The sequence below is a fragment of the Temnothorax longispinosus genome, unplaced genomic scaffold (genome assembly GCF_030848805.1).
Source record: "Temnothorax longispinosus isolate EJ_2023e unplaced genomic scaffold, Tlon_JGU_v1 HiC_scaffold_17, whole genome shotgun sequence".
In the NCBI taxonomy this organism is placed as follows: Eukaryota; Metazoa; Arthropoda; class Insecta; order Hymenoptera; family Formicidae; genus Temnothorax; species Temnothorax longispinosus.
In genome coordinates, this window is record NW_027269981.1 from 60,050 (window position 1) to 82,460 (window position 22,411).

Genomic DNA, 22,411 nt, shown 5'->3' on the forward strand with positions numbered 1-22,411 from the left:
GAATCAGTATATTCATTTAATACAATAGAGTCCCAAAATTCGTAACTTCTTTCTTTCATCCATATTCTTCTGTATTGTATGCCTGTCGTAATTAGTTGTGGAGGTATCGGATTGTTTATTATTACTTTCCACATAAAAATTAAATTAAATTTTTGTTCCAAACATAACCTTAGTAGACGTTGTAATAAGGCTCGCCGTTTTGCTCTTATTATTAGCATCATGCGTCTTCTTCGAGTATATTGTAAATTTTGAAACATAAAAAACCTGGCCATACACTTCGACACACTATTATTATTCATATTTTCTTGTTTTTATTCAACTAAATGCTACATCACTTACGAAATAAACTTAATTTGCTATTCTCAATACCACCAGTAGGAGGCAATCAACATGAATTAAATTCGTATTATTTTTTTCCCTTAGTACATGCTTAGTACATTCGATGTAAACGCGCCCGTACTAAAGCTTTCATGCGCACCAAATTTAATACGCGTACCAACGTTTCGACGATGTAAACTAGGTCATTGTGCGACACGGAAAATGTAACGAAAATTCGACCAATAGGCGTACAAAATGAAACTTCTTTGGTACGGTAGTAAGTTCGATTGTGCGACACGAAAAGTGTAACGAAAATTTGACCAATAGGCGTACGGCGTTGGCGAGACGGTTCTTCTTCTGGCACGGTAGTAAGTTTGATTATGCGACACGAAAAGTGTAACGAAAATTTTCGACCAATTGGCGTACGAAATGAAACTTCTTTAATTGGTACGGTAGTAAGTTCGATTGTGCGACACGAAAAAACGTCACGAAATAGTGTCACGAAAATTCGACCAACAGGCGTACAAAGTAAAACTCCTTTTGGATCGGTAAGTAAATTCGATTTTGCGACTCGAAAACACGTCACGAAAATTCGATCAGGCGTACGGCACTGACAAAACGGATATAGTGAGAACTGCGTATAACACTATATTTTTGAGTTGCGGGCGGCTTGGAGTGACTAATTCCGTTGCATTGTTTTTGTATTAATTTCAGAAAAGTTATGGCAAAGCCTTGCTTTCAGAAGTTTCACTTCTAACGCGCGTGGCGATCACACGCATGATTTTTTCTATTAATAAATTTAAAAAATTATTATATACATTGTTTTACCTTTTAATATAAAAATTTGAATTAAAATATAAAAATCCACTCTTGGCCAATATGTACGTTTTTTTATTGAAAAAGAATCTGTTTATTCAACAATCTGTATTTAAAGAATTAATTTCAGCGCAATGATATTATTAAGTACTAAAAAAAATTATAGTTTATACTGTTATTTTTTCTGTTTTTGAATTTATTTTCCATTAAATGTATAACGTACCGTACATATTGTTGCTCAACGGAAACCGCGAGAAGGTGGTGGTCTCTTCCGTCAGGAGGGAAATGTAAAAATAATTTTTTACATTTCCCTGGGTGTATGTGTGTGTGTGTGTGTACACTACACATGCATTTATATTCTACAAACGATCGAGATGGTTCATCAAGATGGAATCATCGAGGTTCCAAGTTCGAACCCTGGATGAGGTAATATTTTTCGCAATTTTAAATTATTTTAAATATGAGATGCTTATATATAAGTATCAAAGATTATTAACGTCTTGACGACGAGGAGCAAAACCAATGGTCGAATCGTCACGATTGTGTGCCAATTCTAGCCAAAGGAATGAAAAATTTAAAAATTGCTAATAATTTAGTTAATAAGACGTCAGAAAATGATGTCAATTGTCTGTGACATTAGACCGTCATTTTAACGTCATTATGCCGTCAGTTAGTGACGTCAGGAATGGTCAGTAAAGGACCAAAATTTGACGTCAAAATGACTTGTGTTTGCTACCTGGGATTTAATCATCCGCAGCATGCAACCTTAAAGTACTGTAGTCTTTTTTAACAGCACTAGCGTATAATTTGTCCGCCGACATAAGAGACAAATGTTTGTCTTCAATCGTCATGCTTAAAGATGTTTCTCCTTTTGCCTTCAATGCTGACTTAAAAACGCAAATGGCATTAACGGTAACTGACGAAAGTTTGTTGCGATTTTTCGTTTTTAAGTTAGTTAAAGTGGAAAACATTCTCTCTGCATCGGCATTTGAATTTGGAAGTGATCGGACAGCATTCAGAACATTTGTTAAGCTTGGATATTTAGCAATATTATTTGGGTGCTGACATTGCAAAATTTTTTTTCACATGTTATCAAAATTTAATGTAGAAAGACTTTCTTTCTCCTTTATTGTATAATCTAATGGCAATGCAATCCATTCTTTTTTTAAAGCAACTTGATCAAAACCGCCGATAGTTTGAGCTACGAAAGAAACATCATTAAATGATGTTTCTCTATCAGTATCGAATAAACTTACAGAAGGTTCAAACACTTGTAATTTTGATAAAAATAAATCATTCACAGGTAACCTTTTACGAATTTCTTCTGCAGCAGTCACATAAAACGTCAAGCAGTTCTCTTTAACAGTTGTCACTGCGTCTTTGTGCCCTTGCATCATTAATTCGTCAAGGTATTTATCACATTCTAATCCTAAACTAACTTTATTCAGAACTTTTTGATTCTCCTTTAGAGAGAACTCTATGTTAACAGAATGGTTTTAAGTGCTTATCCTTCAAAAAATTTCGGCAGATTTCATAAAGAAACTTTACAGATTTTGGCTGCAATAAATGAATTCGCGTTTCTAATGCTTGGAAAAATGCATTAAACGCGTTGAAAAAATTTAAAATATATTTTAAAAAAAGTAAATAAGCTTTTGTCTCTACATTATCCATTATAGACAATAGATGTTCTCCAGACTGTGTTTTTTCGCTCACAACATTTTCGTTAAGAAAATGTTTAATTGTATCCCAAGATTCCAGAAGTCTTACTACACATGCGTGGTGAGAAAGCCAGCGTGTATCAGATAATTTTAATAATTTGCGATTTGTTTCTTGGAAACATTCGCAAAATTCACGAAAAATAGCCGTACGTTTTGGACTGCTGTTAATGTAACTAACAATTTTTTTTACAAATTCATCGCAAAATGCGGGTATTTTTTTACATGCAGCATGCGCTGCTAACGCGAAACAATGGCAAGGGCATGAAAGTGTTAATAAATGTGGACATACTTCTTCCAATTTTTTTTTGAATGATAAATGTTTCCCTGTCATGACTGACGCATTGTCGCATGACAAGGAAATAATATTTAAAAATGGTATCTGTAAATTTAACATTTCACATTTAAATGCAGAAAACAACTTCTCCGCGCTGGAATCTTTGGCATCGATATCAATTAATTTAACTAATTGCGAGCGAATATCTAATGTCTCCGGGTCAACGTATCGAACGAGGAAAGTCATCCATTTATCATTACAAATGTCAGATGTTTCGTCTACATATATTGTAAATTTTGTGTTCTGAATCTTGTCAACGACACGTTCCGTCTCAATTGGGGACAAAACGTTAGTAATAATGTTTTTACATTTTGTACGACCCATGCTCATGCATTGCAAAACATCAGGATCTTTTCCTTGGTATTGAAAGAATTCAAGAATTTTTTTTGCATTTTGATGAGGAATATTTATGTCAGCGATTAATGCGGCATATCTAATATCCGCTTCTTTTACACGCTCATCAAATGTTCGCGATTCATTAGTCTGCGTATTCGAATCTTTATTGGATTTGCCTATTTCACTACAACTACTCTTACATTTGTCAATATGTGTTTTCGATTTCGCGTGATAATTGATTTTTGAGCTACAAGCAATAGATTTATCGCAAATTAAACAATAAAATAAACTTGGATCATGTGGCACTTCGCGTAACCAACATTTATATTGCTTAATATGTAACCATGATTTACGAAATTTTGTTATTGACAAATTATTATCATCATTACTTGATGGTAAATTTTTCGCAATATTTTTTTTGTGAGACGCAGAATCCGGATGTTTTGAAATATGTGTTGCGTTGCAGGAAAAATTTTTATTGCATATACTGCAGTGATAAAGCGTATTATCGGATGGTACTTTGCGTACCCAAGATTTGTAACGATCGTCAGTAAGCCAAGCTTCTGAAAAGCTTCGCTTACGTCTTTTCGTCGGTTCGTTACACATCCCTTTATAAAAAAAAAGGAAAAAATTGCAATATATATATAAATAATAGCAAAAATAAAGTGTGTCACAGAAAGAGATCAGGACCCTGTGGTTCGTCACTCCCACGGTATTCAGCGACTTAATAAAACCCTCTCTTTCCGTGTGTATGTTTATTGTATATGTATGTGTATTGTGTGTGTGTGAAATACCTTAATACAGTATTATTTTACGAACTCAAGGCGACAACAAGCTAATCAACAGCAAGACGGTTGCGTACGAAATGAGCGTTTCTAACTGACAAAAACAATTGAAGATCGAGACGCGGCTCATCGCGTGAGGTAGATCGGTGGGTGGGTAAAGGAGGCTGCTGATACCGGCAGTATCGAGAGGGCATTATTGGATGGCACGCAGCGGCAAGTGATCGTTTTGCATATCAGCCGGGCGAACGGTCTGACAATTAACTATATCGGGCGCAAATTGTACTGGGCTGACATCTCCGTGTCTATACGTTTTTTATACTTCAACAAGCGGCGCTTTTATTAAATTATTAAATTATTTAAAAAAAAAACTCTTAAGCTCCCCAAGCTTGACGACCAATTTCAAATTTAATTTCTGAACAAGACCAACACAAAGCTGATCAGGGCTGTAGAAGAATTGATCAATAAAAAGACCACCATCCATTTCTCCTCCGAAAGATAGCCCAGTTTCTCCGCACGAGCCCCAGTCGTGCGGGGGATGGCAGTTTGGAATTAAAAATTCCTGTGGTCAGGTGGACTCAAACCCGGGTCCTCGGGATTACGAGTCTGGCGCTTTACCACAAGACCACACTGCCACCCTCTTGTACCTCACATACATTATATACACATATTACATGTATAAATTTCAATTTTTTATACTTCAACAAGCGTGAATCATATAAAACAAAAGTAGATTTAAATTTATTCTACAAATAGCGAGAATACTTCGCCTGAGATTACGCGTCACGTGAGCGATCGGCGGCTCGGCCGCTGAGCCTCGAGCGGTAATGGGGGTATAGGAGGCGTCGCCTCGGGAATCGGCCCGAAATGTGCAACTAAATCCCGGCTCTGGTATATTGCTATTTTTATATCTTTAGTTTAATGATATTTAAGCATTTTTGTTAGAATGAGCCAAAGTCAGTTCTTTTTCTCTATTTTCTTATAATTTTGCTATGATTACTAATATATATTTTCAAATTTTAAAGTATGTGCGTGTTCATAAGTTGTCGCATACTATTTCCTACAAAAAGAAATTGCTGATGTTACATTCTCATTGAAAAATATATTTTTAAGAAATATATAAATAAAAGTATTAACATATATTTAATTTAATATATTTAATACATAATTTAATATATTCAATATATAATTTAATATATTTAATATATAATTTAATATATTTAATTTAATATATTAAATACATATATTTAATATATTTAATTCAGCTAACACTTCTGACGGTGTTTTATAGACGTCTTTACTATAGCAGCATCTCAAATTGTCATGAATATTTCTATTTCGTTATTTTTTATTTTTGAGAAAATAAACTAAAAATTACTTTACATTGATATAATTTCAAAACCAAATAAAGCATAGAAAAATGTTAAAGCAGCAATCAATTTAAGTCAAAATAATTTTAAAATTCTGTCAAAATAAATAAATGGCGATCGACGATCGATATTGAAATTACATCGATTTGGTGTTATTTCGACGTAGAAAACATATCGAACGGGGGGGGGGGGTCAGAAAACACTCGAATCGATGTGAATTTCGATGTGAATTCGACATCGTCATTTTGAGGTTGATTCGAGGTCGAATTGATATATCATTTCTCACTGGGTTGCTTCACACAGGATTGATATAGAGTCTCGAGTCGAAATTTCGATACTACTTTGACTTTAGGATAGTTTGCACCTACTTAGATACTCTATAATCTAGAGAAAACCTACTTTGACAATATTACACTTATTAACTTCTTTTTTAAACCTCTATTTCTATACATTTTATTTCAATATTAAATTAATGCTAATATTAATGCTCCCAAAATTTTAATGCCGCTTCGACACTGACATATTCCACAGCTAATAAAATCTATTTTAATGATATTATACTTATTAACTCCTCTTTTAAACTTTCAATTCTACACATTTAATTTTAACGCTATACCCCGAGGCAAAAATATATGTCATACAAATGCTAAATAAAATTAAATCGACAATTAAAATGGAAGCAACGAATAATTTTATTCAAGTTCTTTTTTATTAATCGGTAAAACAACATAATGTTAAATTATCAAAATTTTTAACAGGAATAACATAGAAATTAGAGATTAGAGATTTGTACGACATATTATCTATATATTTTAATATTTACAATTAATTATATTTCAAATACAGACACTTTTGCCAAACTTGAAATATATATCTATTGCATTTCAAGTACAACGAGTGTACACCAGTTTAGCTATACATATAATACGAAATATTCGCAGTAACTTCAGACTCGAAACAGCTTTGAATTTGTCGTAAATGTATGCTGTGCATCATTCATTTATTTTAAATAACATCTTGAAATATAAAAGAAAGAAGTTATTTATATAAGAATTATGCCTCAAGTAAAAAAGTTTGTATTGATTCGGTGGCTTCAAAGCGAGCAAAAAGATGTAGTAAAATTATCAGTGATACCCAAGAAAGACAGACATTATAGACAAAATTGTAAAACTAACATGGAAATATTTTAAAACACAGCAAGAAACAAAGGCTCCGGCAAAAATTCTTGCTATAAGCGGTAGGTAAAGGATAAAGAATTTTACTTTATATACCCCAAGGGGCCTTAAAGGGCGTTTTTGAAGGGACGTACCCAACCCTTGCGACCGTGCGCTTCGGAGGCGAGTTCGGAAACGATCCGACGAGCATCCTCAATGGAGAAGATACCGACTGAGGGGACGAAGGCGAGGATCGATAACGTGAGACGCCCAAACCGTAGTGACCTGCAGAGGCAATGGGCCAGAGGACCATCCCGCATACCTGGCGCACGAATGTGCGACGCCAGATTTACCGACGAAGCAAGGTTCCCGAAAAGGATACCGGCTTCGGGTATAAGAACGCTCGACGGATTGGGTGAGACCTGGGATATCCTCCCAGGGGGTTCGCGCCATGACCCAGTGAAAATCCCCGGGAAACATAATTTCTCCAGGGAAAGAAAGGTCCGACGGACTCACCAGGACCAGAGGAGCCTCTCCAGAGGGGCGGCGCCATTGTCCGACAAAGTCCGGGCGAAACGCACTTTCGCCAGGAACTTACCCATCCGACGGTCTTACCAAGACCTGGGACACCTCCCCAGGAGGTCGGCGCCATTATCCGACAAAGTCCGGGCGAAACGCACTTTCGCCAGGAACTTACCCATCCGACGGCCTTACCAGGACCTGGGACACCCTCCCAGGGGGTCGGCGCCATGATCCGGAAAAAACCGGGCGAAACGCATCTTCGCCAGGAACGTATCCATCCGGCGGTCTTACCAAGTCTTGGGACACCCGCCTAGGGGGTCGACGTCGAGCTCCGACAAAGATCCCCAGGATACGCATCATCTCCGGGAACAGCGGCCCGGAACAGCGATACCAGCTCCTGGGAAACCCAGCCAGAAGGTCGGCGTCAACGGCCGACGACACCGACGTCACACGGACGTCGTCTACGAGGAGATCACCCAAATTCACCTTCAGGGGCATCTCCGAGGAGGTGCGCATGGGTCGACGTCGTCCGCGTCGAACAGTTTCCGCGAGTGGATACCTGGTGCAGCGGTACCGAGGAAGGAAGGTTCTCGCACTGCGTTGCGCGTGGAAATTTCCACGGGAACCTTCTAGAACGGGCAATGCGCAAAAGGGCACGCGAGAAGATAGTGAAAATCATCGTGTTTTCGCATGATCGCGCCAGATGTGCCGGCCGCGAACAATAGACGATCGAGAAAGTTCCGGGGAGTGGGAACGATCCGGCATAAGTGGGGAGCCCAAGCGAGAGCGACCGCTCGAGGCAGTCTCTCGGGTATAGCCGTGGCGAATACACGTATCACACTCTGTACGATCGGCATACGCGTTATACTTTACAACCGAGAACTCCCGCGTACTATCGCGTAAAATTACTCGTCTTAACTAACAGCGAGGGGCAATTAATTGCCAAATACAATCGAGTGTTAGCAACCATACGCGAGTTGAAATTCGGATACATTGTTAATTAGCGGAAGTGCAACTATCGAGTATATAACAACCACGGGCATTGGGTCACGCGGATACGGAATATTGTGCGGACATTATTAATCATTGTATTTAACCACCGAATACTCGTTCGTTAATTCAGCTCACGAACATTGTATGATAGAGTGATGGTCACGGCCGAGTGCGTGATCATAGTTTAACAATCACGAGGCACAAAGTCCTCCGATCGGAATAATTATCTGGAATAAAAGCATCGTATCGACTAAACGAATAAGCCGAGATACGCAATTTAAATAATTGTGCAACTTTATTAAAATAAAGCGACATTCACACCGAGGCGAGAAACTCGCGTTGTGAGACACCTTTATGATATTGTGAAACGGCCTGTAATGTTGAAATAATGATCTGGAATTAAAGATTAATTAATTCTGAAACAAATTGTCCTGATTAATTATAAAAAATTATCGATACTTACCTTCTACTTACCTTGTCCTTCGGCGATGATCCAACGTTGGCCAGCGGCAATCCGGTATGCGATGTAAAGCGAGGATCCGGGGAAGCAGAGCAGCAACAGAGCAGCGATCCATCCGAGGCGGGAATCTGAAAGAAAAGAAGCGAATTAGTACGTAATTAAAACATAATTATCGGGACTTATCCTTATCTGGTATGCGAGGTAAAGCGAGGATCCAGAGACGGATAACGGCAACGGCGATCCATTCCGGGCGTCGATCTGCAACAAAACATAAAATAATTATCACATAATTATTTTATAATTACTTACCTCTATCTGGTATGCGAGGTAAAGCGAGGATCCAGGGATGAGAAGCAGCAACGGTGATCCAACAGGGACATCAGTCTGAAATAAAATTCAAACAATTAGGATATAATTAATTTATCCTTATTTACCTCTATCTGGTATGCGATGTAAAGCGAGGATCCAGGGATGAGAAGCAGCAACGGTGATCCATCAGGGACATCCTTCTGAAACAAATAATTCCTATTAACGTTTTGCGAATAATCGGGGCGTTGATGCGAACTTACCTTCTCGGTAGTCTAAGGTAAAACCGAGTGGCGACCGTTTGATAGGAATATTATCCGCCGGAATCGGGCTCAACACGTACCGTCCGGTCACACCCTAACCTCCAATTCATATTACTACCTTACTGTTTCCTACTTTCCTACTTTGGACCAACGGTTTAACGTCTCTTCCGAAAGACGGAGCCCAGTTTTCTCCGCATCTGCACGGAGGGGCGCGGTTTTTTTCGGAAAAAACTTTTCCATGATTCATGGCTCTAGTGGACTCGAACCTGGTTCCTCAGATTACGAGTCTGGCGCTCTACCACTAGACCACACCGCCGCCCTATAAGCGGTAGGTTATTATATTTATAATATTTATATTAACCCTTAAACACTTTGGAAATGTAGAAATCTTTGCAGAGCATATTTTTACATTGCTTACTTATTAAGAGAAATAATGTGTTTATGAATCCGTCAATGGTTTTCGTATAAAAAACGTGATAAGGCTAAAGATCAATAACGTAACTTATATATTTCGGAATAACATAAGTTAATCAACTTGCAATTTTTTCCTGAAAATAAAAATATGTAGGAAAATACATAATACGATGCGATTGACTACCGAACCACGTGCGATGCGTTGTCGCACCCCGTATGCAAAAATCATACCTGTAAAAGTGCTGTTACATGGGAGCGTCGAGCGTCAAAGCGTCAAACACGCGCGCAGTACTTTGCGCAGAAGTCTAAACCAAGTCCTGGATTAATGCTCTAGTCTAAACACGCAGATTTCAGCGTTTTGCCGTTAATAAAATGACTAACGACACGAGTTTAATAAACGCCGTAGAAGTAAAAAGATCACATGTACTATTAAATATAAATTTTTAACGTTAATAGTGTATATAATTTTTTTACTCTTACGGTGTCTCCAACTTGCGTCGAGACGCTAAATTCTGCAATTTGACACTTGACGCACGACGCTCGACGCTTCCATGTAACAGCATTTTTAAGATCTTAAAAAATGCTCCGAATAATAAAAATTCTTTGGTTTATACAAATAAATATAAATAAAGTAAAATAAATAAAATAAATGAAATAAAATAAGTATAAATAGATATAAATAAAAACGAACCCTTAACGAACCGTTAACGAATTCTTTGCGATTAATTAATTAATTAATTAAATTATTTTTATTACAGATAATGAAAATGAATTGCATAAGTTAATAATATCAACTAATGGTGTCATCCATGATACTTGTAAAAAAATTTTTTCTTCAAGCATTGCAAATTATTCGGCTACCGGTAAAAGGACAAAGAGACCTCCAATTGATCATGTTATTTAAAGGATTATATGGTAATATTATATGGTATTTATACATTTAATTAACCCTTCGTTAAGGGTTCGGAAAGGATAAATATACAAATTGAAATATGTATAAGGGAAACATATATATATTAAAAATATTTTAAATAAAATTAATATGTTAAAAAATAATGAATAAATAAATATTAAAATAAATATGTTTCACAGCGTGGATAAACGTACAATTTGTTATTACGAAAAAGGAATTAATTGATTTTATTAATAAAATGGCGTCGAATAAAAGAAAATATCGAAAGACAAATCAGAAATCAATCAAAAATAAATCAGAAAGAAAAATTGAAAAGTTAAAAAAAGCTAAGCAAAATGTACCATCATTAAATAATAATAATATTCATGAATCTAGAGAAAATAACGAGATAATACAACTTAATAATGAGACAATCCTTCCTACAAAAAAGCAATTTTATTGCAAACAAAAATAAAATAAAAACGTAAATATATATAAGAAAAATATATATATATATAACATTTCTACTTTTCTGATTCGTGTCATCAGTATTTTTTGACTAATTTATAATATAATATATTTTGAATAATTTTAATTTATAACATTCTTGTGTTTTGTTATGTGTTATATATTTTTGTGTTTTTGTTATTTCTTTTTGTGCTATTAATTTGTAAGTTACTAAATATTATACAACGCAATTGTAAAAGTAGTTAACAAGTTTTTTTTTACTATTATATTATTAAATTGTAAATTATGACATAACGAGCCCCTGGTTGTATATTCTTTCTAATAAATTCTGATGGCATAAAATATTTGACTTCTGATTTATAATTTAAGATTTGTATTAAAAAAATCTGGAAAAAATATAAAATTATACAAAAGTTTTAAAAATATAGATATATATCTATTCTAAAAAATTATATGAAAAATTCTGAGACAAATTTTCACCAGGACTATAAAAATTTTTTCCTAACTTTTTATATAATTTTACAGAATTTCTATATAAATTTAACGTTAAAAATAATGTGTTGCACTCATCCCTGCACTGAAAAAAAAAGTTAGATGTAAGAAAATATATTTTCACATAGTACCAATGGCCGTATTTACTTAATATAATCACATATTTATTTAAAAATAGATATTAGAATTAGATTCTAAATAAATATGTGATTATATTAAGTAAATAAGATTATTGGTATTTATTGGAAATATAATCAGGGACGACTTGAAACGTGGTGAGATGGACAAAAAACACAACAATCTTAAACTTTATACACTTTGAATACTGTCTTTATTATATATAAGTATGTCACACTCTGTAACTTGAACCGTAACTAACACGTCTGAACACGACGGTGATCGAGGCTCTTGTGAGCACCACTGACGCCTGCACGCACTCGTGGCCAAGTCGCGCCGCCAACCGGGAGCTGCCCTCTAGAAGAGCGGGAACTTATTGCTCGTTCAACGTCTTCTCACAATACTCCCTCCCTTTGTGCGAGCGATCCACGGGTCCTCTCTAAGTTTCCTCTTTATCTGAAACATAACAAGAATTAGTTATCGAATAAAATTAATCTCTAACTTTGTTTAAACTCTATATTCATTATTTTATCTCTCAGATACGCAAATGCTTTTAGAGGTAAAGGTTTTGTCATAATGTCTGCTAAATTCTCTTTGGTCTTAATCCATTCGACTTTTACCTTCCCTTAATCAACACATTGCTTGATAAAATCTCCATGAGTGTCATCCATATGTTTTCTGTTTCCAGTTTCTTCTTTTTCTTCTAAGTTTTTCTTTATTTCCTTTAAGTCGTCATCAAACATTTTAAGTTTGTGACTTCTATCCTTTTTAGTGCAGTTTCTTGCTGCTCTGTTGTCATGACTCTATAAATTTTCTCGTGCTTGGATACCAGAGTATATAGTATATATCCAGTGTCAGTATATCCCACCAACACATCAATAGCTGTCTTGTCGAATTTCGACTTAGGCTTTGGTACTCTTGCATATCCAATGCATCCAAATTTCTTTGTTTGTTCAAAATGACAACTTGTTTCTGATGAAAACTTCTTCAACGGGATCTCGTACTCTAAAGTCTTATGTGGAGATCTGTTGTACGCATGCACAGCAGCGTCAACTGCCAACTCCCACATACTTTTTGGTAATCCCGAGTCGAACATATATGTTCTTACTTTCTCTTGCAACGTTCTGTTGAACCTTTCTGCAACTTCATGGTGTTCTGGAGTGTACGGTGGTGCAAATGTGGCTTCTATTTTTTCTCTTTTTAATACCTCTTTAAAAGCACCTCCCGTAAATTCCTTGTCTTGATCTGACTTTACATAGCATAGCTTTTCTTCTTTTCCTAGTAGATTTCTGGCGGATATAAGATATTTCTCTAGAGCCTCTCCCGATTCATCTTTCGTCTTCAAAGAGTAGGCTTTCGCTAATCTAGAATAGCCGTCTATTAAGGTGATTATAAACCTCTTTTGTCCTGGATAGTATTTAGGTTTTATTTGACCATGATGTCCGTATGTTTCACCTGTAGTGGTCTCTGTGCTCTATTTCTGTTTTCTTTAAACGGCAGTTTTGCCATCTTTGCCATTATACAGACTTCACACTCTAATATGGAGTTATCAAACTTAACTGTCTCTAATCTCTTTTCTACTTTTTGTAGCTGTCTTAGATAGTTTAACAACTCATGATCTAACCTAACATGCCATAGCATCTCCTCATTTATTTTCTCTAATTTCTTTACTTTTTCAACTACTGAGCTTTCACACATTTCATCTATATTCTCTATTGTCTGTATTTCCTCCAACTTAATGACTTGCTCGAGTTCAGCATTGTCGTGTTCTATATTTTCGTTCACATTTGTGAGCTCCCCTTCATTCTCCCTCCCAATCGCAGAACCAACATTATCCTTCTCATCTAATTCTCCCTCCGAAATGGATAATTCATTGCTCTGAATGTTTGTTTGCGATTGTTCAGGAAGCTCACTATGTGGAACAATTTCTGCTCTACATCTGTAAATTCCTTTAAAAACTATTTTATTTGTCAGTTTATTGTAAACTTTAAACACTTTATCATCTAAATAAACACTGAACCCTGCATCAGCCAACTTTCTTAAATATAGTAAATTTTTGGATACTTCCTTTGCTGCAATTACATTTGTTAATTTAATGACTCTCTTTTCTTTTTCATTCGTTATTAGCGAAAGATCTCCTTTACCATCTATTGAAATGTTTGCAAGTTTATTTTTATTCGCGCATTTAATAACTCTATCTTTACATTTTTCAAAATTTGACAGAATAAAATTCTTATTCACAATATGATCCGTAGCACCCGAATCTGCAGTAAAATTGACTACCTCTTTTGAACTATCTCTATCTTCTATTAATTTAACCATGTATAATTTACCTTCTTCTGATTCTTCTTCATTTGCTGTTTTCGTTAATATAGTTTTCTCAGCTGGTTGTATCTTGGTTACTTTCCCTTTGTTATCTACTTTTTTTGTGCCTTTTTGCACAAATCTACCCTTTTTCTTTATGTTTTTATTAACGGTTTTATTTAAATACCTTTTTCCTCTAGCTCTGTTCGCCTGGGCTTCGGCACTCGGACAATTATCACCCTTGTGACCTCGTACCTCCTGGCAGTAGTAACAAAACCAGGCACCAGATTCTATTAGTGGACAGTCCTTCGTTATATGACCCATTCGGTTGCATCTGTAGCACTTCACTTGTTTCACGTTCTCTTCTGCAGCAGCCCTCTGTACCCTGACTTCGGGTTTCTCTAATTTTTCTCTATTCTCGTTTTTAGTCTCTGCTTCTAACTGCATCATAAAAGACTTTATTTCATCTATGTTCATTTCTTTAAGATTAGTTTGTCTTCTAATTAAATCTACATTCCTCAGCTCTGGTACATTAATTGACACAGCCTGATAAAATGCAGATCTAATCTCTTGTTCTGCGAGGGGTACCGCATCTTCACATGATTCATATTCTCTAATTATTGAATCTAAGCGTTCACAAAAATCACTTACTTTTTCGTCTTTTCTCATTTTAATTTGATAGAGTCTAGCTCGTACCGATACATGAGTAACGTTTACTTCACTCTTTTTATATCCTCTTAATTTCTTCAAAATTTCTTTCGGATCTTTTTCATGTAGAATCCTTTTATTATAGTTTTCATCTAAATGATTGATTATTATATCTCTAACTAGACTTTTTCTCTTAGCAACTTTTAATTCGGAGAGATTTTCTGGACTTTCAATGTTTGAATCTATTATATCTAACAACTCGTTATTCATTAACTCAGATTTTAAATAATCCATCCAAAGATCAAAGTTGGATTTTTGCGTCAGCTTATATTCTCTTCTAATATGCAATCTTTGACTGTTCAATTCCAATTCTATAGCTCTTTTCATTGTCTCTAAACTCCTATCTTTTTCGGCTGAACAGACTGTTATTTCATTTAATTTTCTCTTTTTAGACTCTACTTTTAGTTCTTTAACCGTTTGTTTACTGTTTTCTACTGAACTTTGGGTATCTTTATTGCTTACCTCTAAACGTCTAAGTTTAACTTTTTCTTTCTCTAAGTTTAAACAGGAGACTTCCACCATATTCTTCATCATCTCGGTGGCCTTCGTCATTACTTTGTCCAGCATCTGCATCGAATTATCCATTTTTGCGACCAATTTTTCTTGCTTGTTATATAATATTTTGGTTGGACTTGGTTAGTCCAACGAGCGAGTGTGTTGTGCATGCGTGTGAGAGTTGCGGATGAATTAGGCGAGAGTTTAGTGGGAAATTGGATACGAGGTAGGCGATAAACCGAGAGAAAGGTAGGAAGAAGAGCTTAAATTTAGGATAGGATAATAGATGCAGTAGGAAAGTATTAATTAGTGTAGGAAGAGCGTTAAATATTTTAGAGAGAGGAGAGGTTAGGTGAGAGAAAGCGGGAGAAGATCGCGGTGCGTTCCAAAAGGGAGCGAGATTTGCGCCACGCATAGAGTAGGTAGCGACACTAGACACTAAACGGAACGGCCTAAGCATAGAGGTAGCGGTTAAGGAGATTGGCTGGAAGAAGAGCGTGCACGAGGGGCGCACAAGATGGAGAGAGAGACAGGTGAGAGTGAGAAGGCAGCAATAACGAATAAAGATGAGAATCCGGCTACAGTGTCGGATTGCTCATGCAGTGAGAAAACGGATAAGGAAGTTTTTGCCACACCAAAAGAAGAAAAAAGAGGAAAGGGAAGACTTACAAAGGAGGAGTTAAGAAGGAGAGAAAGATCGGGCTCGCTCAGCATACTGGAGTTTATGACAAATGATAACAGTACGGCATGCGAGTTAGCAAAAGCCAAGAGAAAAAGAGAGGAAAACGAACAACGTACGATGGAAATTTTCAAGAGAGATAACAAGACAGTGAGAACGCCACCAGGTATGGACAAAGCGAAGGATGGAGCCGGTGGGGTAAGTAAGAAGAAAGAAGAGGAAGGAGTTCTGTCAGCAACAAAGAAGGATGAGGAGGACGGTTCGCTACTAGCAGTCTTGAGAGAGATTAGAAACGAAATGAGGGACCTGAGGAAAGAGATGAGAGAGATGAGAGAGAGGATGAACGTCTTAGAAGAGGGTCGGAGAAAAAAAGAAGAAAAAGTAGAGGAAAGGATGGATAAGATAGAAGTGAGGCTATCGAAGATCGAACGAAGAAGTGAAAACATAACGGATGAAACGACCAGCGGCAAAATGGAGGAGATCGTGGGAAAGGTGGCGGAGCTGGTGAGGAAGAGAGAAAGAAATATGAAGGAAAGGAAGGTAAAGAAAAATAATTTAGTGATCAAAGGACTACATAAAGAGGAAAACAAGAGCTTAATAGACACAGCAGAGACGTTTCTGGAGAGAGAGTTTGGTGCAAGTGCGCGAGTGAAGAAAATGCGGCCAGCAGGCAGAGCAGGAGGAGAGATAATAATAGTCGAAATGGACTGCTGGGAAGCGAAGGATAACATCATGAAGGAGAAGAAGAAACTGGGAAGTAAGAAAATTTTCATTGATCACGATTTGACCTTTGAGGACAGAGAAGTGCAAAGACGGATAAAAGAAAGAGCATGGAAAGAGAAAACAGAAGGGAAATGGGTGAAAATAGGTTTTAGGAAGCTAGAGATACAAGGCAGAAAGTATGTATGGAGCGAGGAAGAAAATAAACTAATAGAAAAGTAAAATTTCTAGAGGACTGCCAAGTTAGGAGAAGAGTATCAGTAAGTCGAGGCATGCAAGAGGACAATAGGCAAACACGAATGAAGGATGGAAAAGTGAAGAAGATGAAGAAAGAAAATGGGCGAAAAATAATTTTTTGGAATGTAGCAGGTATAGAGAGGCAGGACAAAGATTGTTGGAATTACATAGTAGGTTTTGATTTTATAGGACTATGCGAAACATGGTTAGAGGAAAAGGGATGGGATAGAATTAAGGGTAGATTGCCAGAAACGCACATTTGGAAAAACATCAACGCTGTAAAGGAAAAAAGGAAGGGTAGGGCGAAGGGAGGATTACTAATAGGTATTAGAAAAGGCTAGATGGCGGAAGTAGAGAATTATGAAAGTACAATGATTACAGAAAGAATTGCGCGAACGAGAATAATAAAAGAGGAAAAAGGGCTAAATATTTTTACAGTATACAATGTAGGAGCAAAGAAAGACGTTGAAGAAATAATGGCAAAAATAACGGAGCAATGCGAAGGATGCGAAGGAGAGGATATTATTATAGGAGGTGATTTTAATATTAGAATAGGAAACTTAGGAGGTGGTAGGGAGGAGGAGTATGACTTTGAAAAGGAGAGTAAAGATAAAGTTATAGGAAATGGCGGCGAAAGTTTTGTGGATATGATAAATGAAAAAGGATGGTATTTTTTGAACGGATGTACAGAGGGGGATTGGGAGGGGGAATATACGTATGTGGGTGCGAGAGGGTGCTCGGTAATTGATTATGCAATTGTAAACGATAGTGCGCAAGAGCGAGTGTTGGAATTTAGAATAGGGGACAGGGTGGACTCGGATCATTTGCCTCTGACCTTGTTACTAGAGGAAGAGGAGAATACGAGACAAACGGAGGGGAGTACTGAAGAGGAAGAAGAGGAACGGAATATGTCAAAGAAGATCATAGTTTGGAACGAAGAAGCAAGGCAATTATACAGAGAGAGGACGGAGGAATGGAATGAAACCGAGGACCAGGAAATGGAGTCGGTGGATAGGAAATGGGAAAAATTAAAAAACGGAATCCTTGGAGCCTTAGTGTATAAGGATATTAAGGTAAAGAAGAGAAGGAAAATAGGGCACAAAGATTGGTGGGATAGGAGTTGTACCAGAAAGAAGAGGGAGGTGAAAAGAAAGTACAGAAGGTGGAGATGTGGAAAGGGAAGTAAGGAAGACTATTTGGAAGAAAAGAAATGCCTGAAGGGGTGGTTAGAGAGCAAAAGGACGGAGAAGAGAATGAGGGAAGAAGAGGAATTAAGAAAACTGAAGGACGAAAAGAAAATTTGGAACTATATAAACAGTCGAAAAAAGAAAAAAGAATGGAAAGAGAATAATATTCCGAAAGAGAACTGGAGAAGTTATTTCATGGAGCTGTTAGGTGGGACCGAGATGGTAGGAAGAGAAGAGGCGTTGGAGATGCGTGCCATGGGAACAGAAGAAAGAAATGAAGAGCAGGTTCAAGATACAGATAGAGAGCTGCAAGAAGAGGAAATAGTGAGGGCAGTCAAGAACATGAAGCTAAGCAAAGCTGCAGGTGTCGATGGAATCCCAATGGAAGCATGGCTGTATGGCGGCGCAGCGGTAAGAGGAGGTCTAATTGATCTGCTGAAGCTCATTTGGAAGGAAAGCAAAATTCCGACCGAATGGAGAACAAGCATAGTTGTCCCCCTTTATAAAAGAGGGGATAAAGAGCGAACAGAGAACTACAAAGGGATCTCGCTGCTGTGCACTGCATACAAGGTTTATGCCGAAATTCTAAGGAACAGATTGGAGGAAATAATGGAGAGGAAAGGGATGATACCTGACAGCCAAGCCGGCTTTAGGAAAGGGAGGTCCACGATGGATAATATATTTATCTTGAACCATATAGTGCAAAGGGAGAAGGAAAAAACTACGGCAACTGGGAAAGACAAGATTTTCGCAATGTTTGTGGATCTAAGGGCAGCATTCGACAACGTGGACAGAGAAATTTTATGGAAGATAATGGAAAAGAAAGGGATGAATCGCAGTTTAATAAACAAGATAAAAGAAATTTACAAAGAGACGGAGGTGACAATAAGGACGAGGGATGGATTCACAAAGTGCTTCAAGACGAAGAAAGGTGTAAGGCAGGGCTGTGTGATGAGTCCCGCCCTGTTCAATTTATACAACGCGGACATAGATAAAGTTTTAGAAAAGCGTGGTATAGGAGGAGTGGAGCTTGGAGGAGTGAGAGTATGGTCATTAGCATACGCGGATGATATGGTTTTGGTAGCGAAAAATAGAGAGGCTTTACTAGATATGATGAGCATGTTAAAAAGATTCTTAAAAGATAGGAAGCTAGAATTAAATACAGAAAAAACCAAAGTGCTAGTATTTAATAGTAAAGGTAAAAAAGGCAGAATGACATAAAAATGGGACGAAAAAATAATAGAGGAAGTAGATAGGTTTAAATATCTGGGTTTCACGTTTAATAAGAAAGGTAATTATGTCGATCATATAAAAGAGATGAAAAGAAAAGGAAGGATCGCTGCAAATAGGGTATGGGGCTTAGGAGAAAGATTATGTAAAGATGATTTTAGTAGGAGATGGACGCTTTTTAAATACTTAGTGAAAAGTGTGATGGAATACGGAGCAGAGATATGGGGGTGGAATGAAAAAAAGGAGTTGGAAAAAGTCATGTTAGATTATGTAAGATGGATATTTAGACTAGATTTTTGCACACCAAGGTATGTAATACTAAGGGAACTAGGATTAGAGAAACTTAAAATTTGTTGGAGTATAAGAGTTATGAGGTTCGAGAAAAGAAGCAGAGGGAAAAAAGATGGAAGTTTAGTAAAGGCATGTTGGGATGAAAAGGACACAAGGGATAAAAAGAAAAAAGATTTATATAATTTGGAACGGGAAAGGTTTTATAATAGTGTAACGAACCGCGAAAAATCTCAAAGCCGCATGTAAACGACACGACATACATATTGCTTGCAACACTGATACTGCTGTAAAATTACGCTTAGAGTAGGTTGCACGTATAGATACTGTATTTTGCGTAGAAATAGGAATTAGTAGATGCACGAATAATAATATTAATATTGTCACCGTTCAATGTTACACATGAATAAATGTATATATAATTTACGACTCATGACAGTATTGATATTATTATAATTCGTAGGTTTAAGTAAATCGCATGTTAATAATAGTGTTAAGTATTATCAGTATTGTTCTTAAAATTTATTACAGATTATTTAAAGCAACAGTGTAAAATATAACCGCAACAATATAAAGGAACGTGGAAATAATATTCGCATAATTAGATAAATTCGTCATCGATCAATCGATTCGTAGTCTAGACCGACGCGCGACGCTCTCGATCAATAACACGGTGTACAGAGAGTTTCACGTGATAAATTCACGTACTCGCGTGATTACAATATTCCCTTTACCCCGGACGTAACCGACCGGGTAGTATAAATACGGGCCCTGCGAGACGGGCCAGGCAGATTCCCTCAGATTCTCTCAGTTTCATTTCGATTTCGAGAGCACCGCGAGTCGAGAAGGGACTTAGTCGCGAGACCGTTATCGTCCGAAAAGACTTAGCCGCGAGAGCGTTGTCGTCCGAAGGGACTTAGCCGCGAGAGCCTTGCGAGTTCGAGTGACATAGCCGCGAGAGTGTACAGATCGTGGTGCCTTCTCACGCGTCGTGCTGCCGGATACTCTGTAATAAACGAAACGCCATCAGCATTAATAAATACTCATTCTACCAGACATAAAGATTTACCCTTCTTTTATCTTACACTGATTTCTACCGGATACCCGTTGATGCGCGCCTCCCTCAGGGCGTTCTCAACCGATCCTTCTGTCAATGCGCGGCTCTCTCAGGGCGTTCGTGACAGCTCCTTAAACAGATGCGCGCCTCTCTCAGGGCGTTCTCTAAATTCCTCTGTTCCTTCTTTGTTCCTATAACATATATTAATCTAAATCAGCGAAAATATATATATATATTAATTACGGCTGCCTGCACGTTACCGTAAGGGTGCTTACACACACGCGTACTCGCAAGAACACACGCACACACACACGCTTGCATGCGATTGATGGAGGAAGGAAGTTGAACCAGTCACTATATACTTATATAACGTACTCGGAGGTCATCAAGTTACCAAGGTAGGTACATTTTTTCATCAATGGTGCGATCCAGACGATCGGGACGTGCTCATCAACTGAAAAGGCTACAACGAGCCTATTATTCCGGCGGCGATTTCGATCCGCGCGTGCTAAACACCGTTCCGCCGACAGTAAAAACTGATCCTCGCGTAGAATCACCGGTCGTTGCAAATCGGGAGCAATCGAGTGCCATGGTCCAAGAGCCACAGTTACCTAAGGTAACGAAAATCGAGACGTTAACGCAAAAAATCCGCCTGATACTTAGAGAAGTCAGTACCAACCCAGTCAAAAATTAAAGAAGAAATGTATATATATATATAGTAGACTTACCGTCTCTCCTCGTTCATGTGAGGCACTCACACAATATCGCGAAGGTTTCAATTCGCTCTTTCTCACTGATTAACCCACTCCGACGTCCGAACGATCGTCCGGACGTAACAATAGCAATGGCTGGAGCTCTGAAGCAATAAAAGAATTAAATAATGAAGGTAAAAATACTGAAGGCTTAGTAAGAATAAGGGAACAGGATATTCAAGGACAAATAATAAACAGTAAAATAGTAGAGGCGAGGTATAATATAAGGTACAAAGATATAGAGGTGACAAACAAAACGCCGAGTTATTTATTAAAAGTGAACTTGGATAAAGTGAAAACAGGAGACGAGATTAGAGCGATGGTAAAATTAAGGTGCGGTAATTTTGAGGATGCAAATAAATACTGGCTTGGCGAAGAAGATACGAAGTGTAGATTCTGTAAAACAGGTAGGGACAATTTAGAGCATTATATAAGCGAGTGCAAGATCACAAGTATGTGGTTTGAGAATTTAGGTAGGAATAATAGAGAACGATTAGAGAACATATGCGATGACAAATTTAGAATGGAAAAAGGAAAGGTGCTAAATAGATTATGGAAAAGGAGAGAGGAATGCTACAAAAAAGATAACGATGTAAATAATGTAAATAATAATGTATTGCGGCTTGTTTTGTAAAGAAGAATGTTGTTTGATGTGTGGATGGATGTGTGAGTTAAGTAGAATTGTAAACCAAGTCCTTTCTTGGCGCATAGCTGAAATAAAGACATATATATATAATATTTTGGTTCCAATTGGCAGTACTGGACGGTTCTCTTCCATGCTTTGGTCACATCTATATTCTCTCTGACTTTAGGCAAGTTCTTTTTCGGGATTGCACCTTTTCTTTCCGTCTCCTCCTTTTTATCTTTTGCTTCTATACGGAATTTTGAAATTACTATTTTTATTTTCTCTGAATGTATATATATATATTATTCTTCTGGGCTACTTTATTTTCAAAAAAAATACTCTCTTACCTCTATCTTTTCTTACTGTCTCCTCGC

At 37.2% G+C, this 22,411-nt stretch overlaps 1 long non-coding RNA gene across 2 annotated transcripts; it reads right to left on the reverse strand.

The window, feature by feature from the left end:
• Nucleotides 1-19,810: 19,810 nt before the first annotated feature.
• LOC139823737 (uncharacterized) lies at nucleotides 19,811-21,974 on the reverse strand. Of its 2 annotated transcripts, none has more exons than XR_011734867.1 (4): nucleotides 21,389-21,974; nucleotides 21,067-21,271; nucleotides 20,689-20,851; nucleotides 19,811-20,609 (listed from the first exon to the last, which is right to left on the reverse strand). It is a non-coding gene; the product is annotated as an uncharacterized lncRNA (long non-coding RNA). The 2 variants fall into 2 exon arrangements; XR_011734866.1 differs by having other exon boundaries at nucleotides 21,036-21,271.
• Between the last annotated feature and the right edge of the window lie 437 nt (nucleotides 21,975-22,411).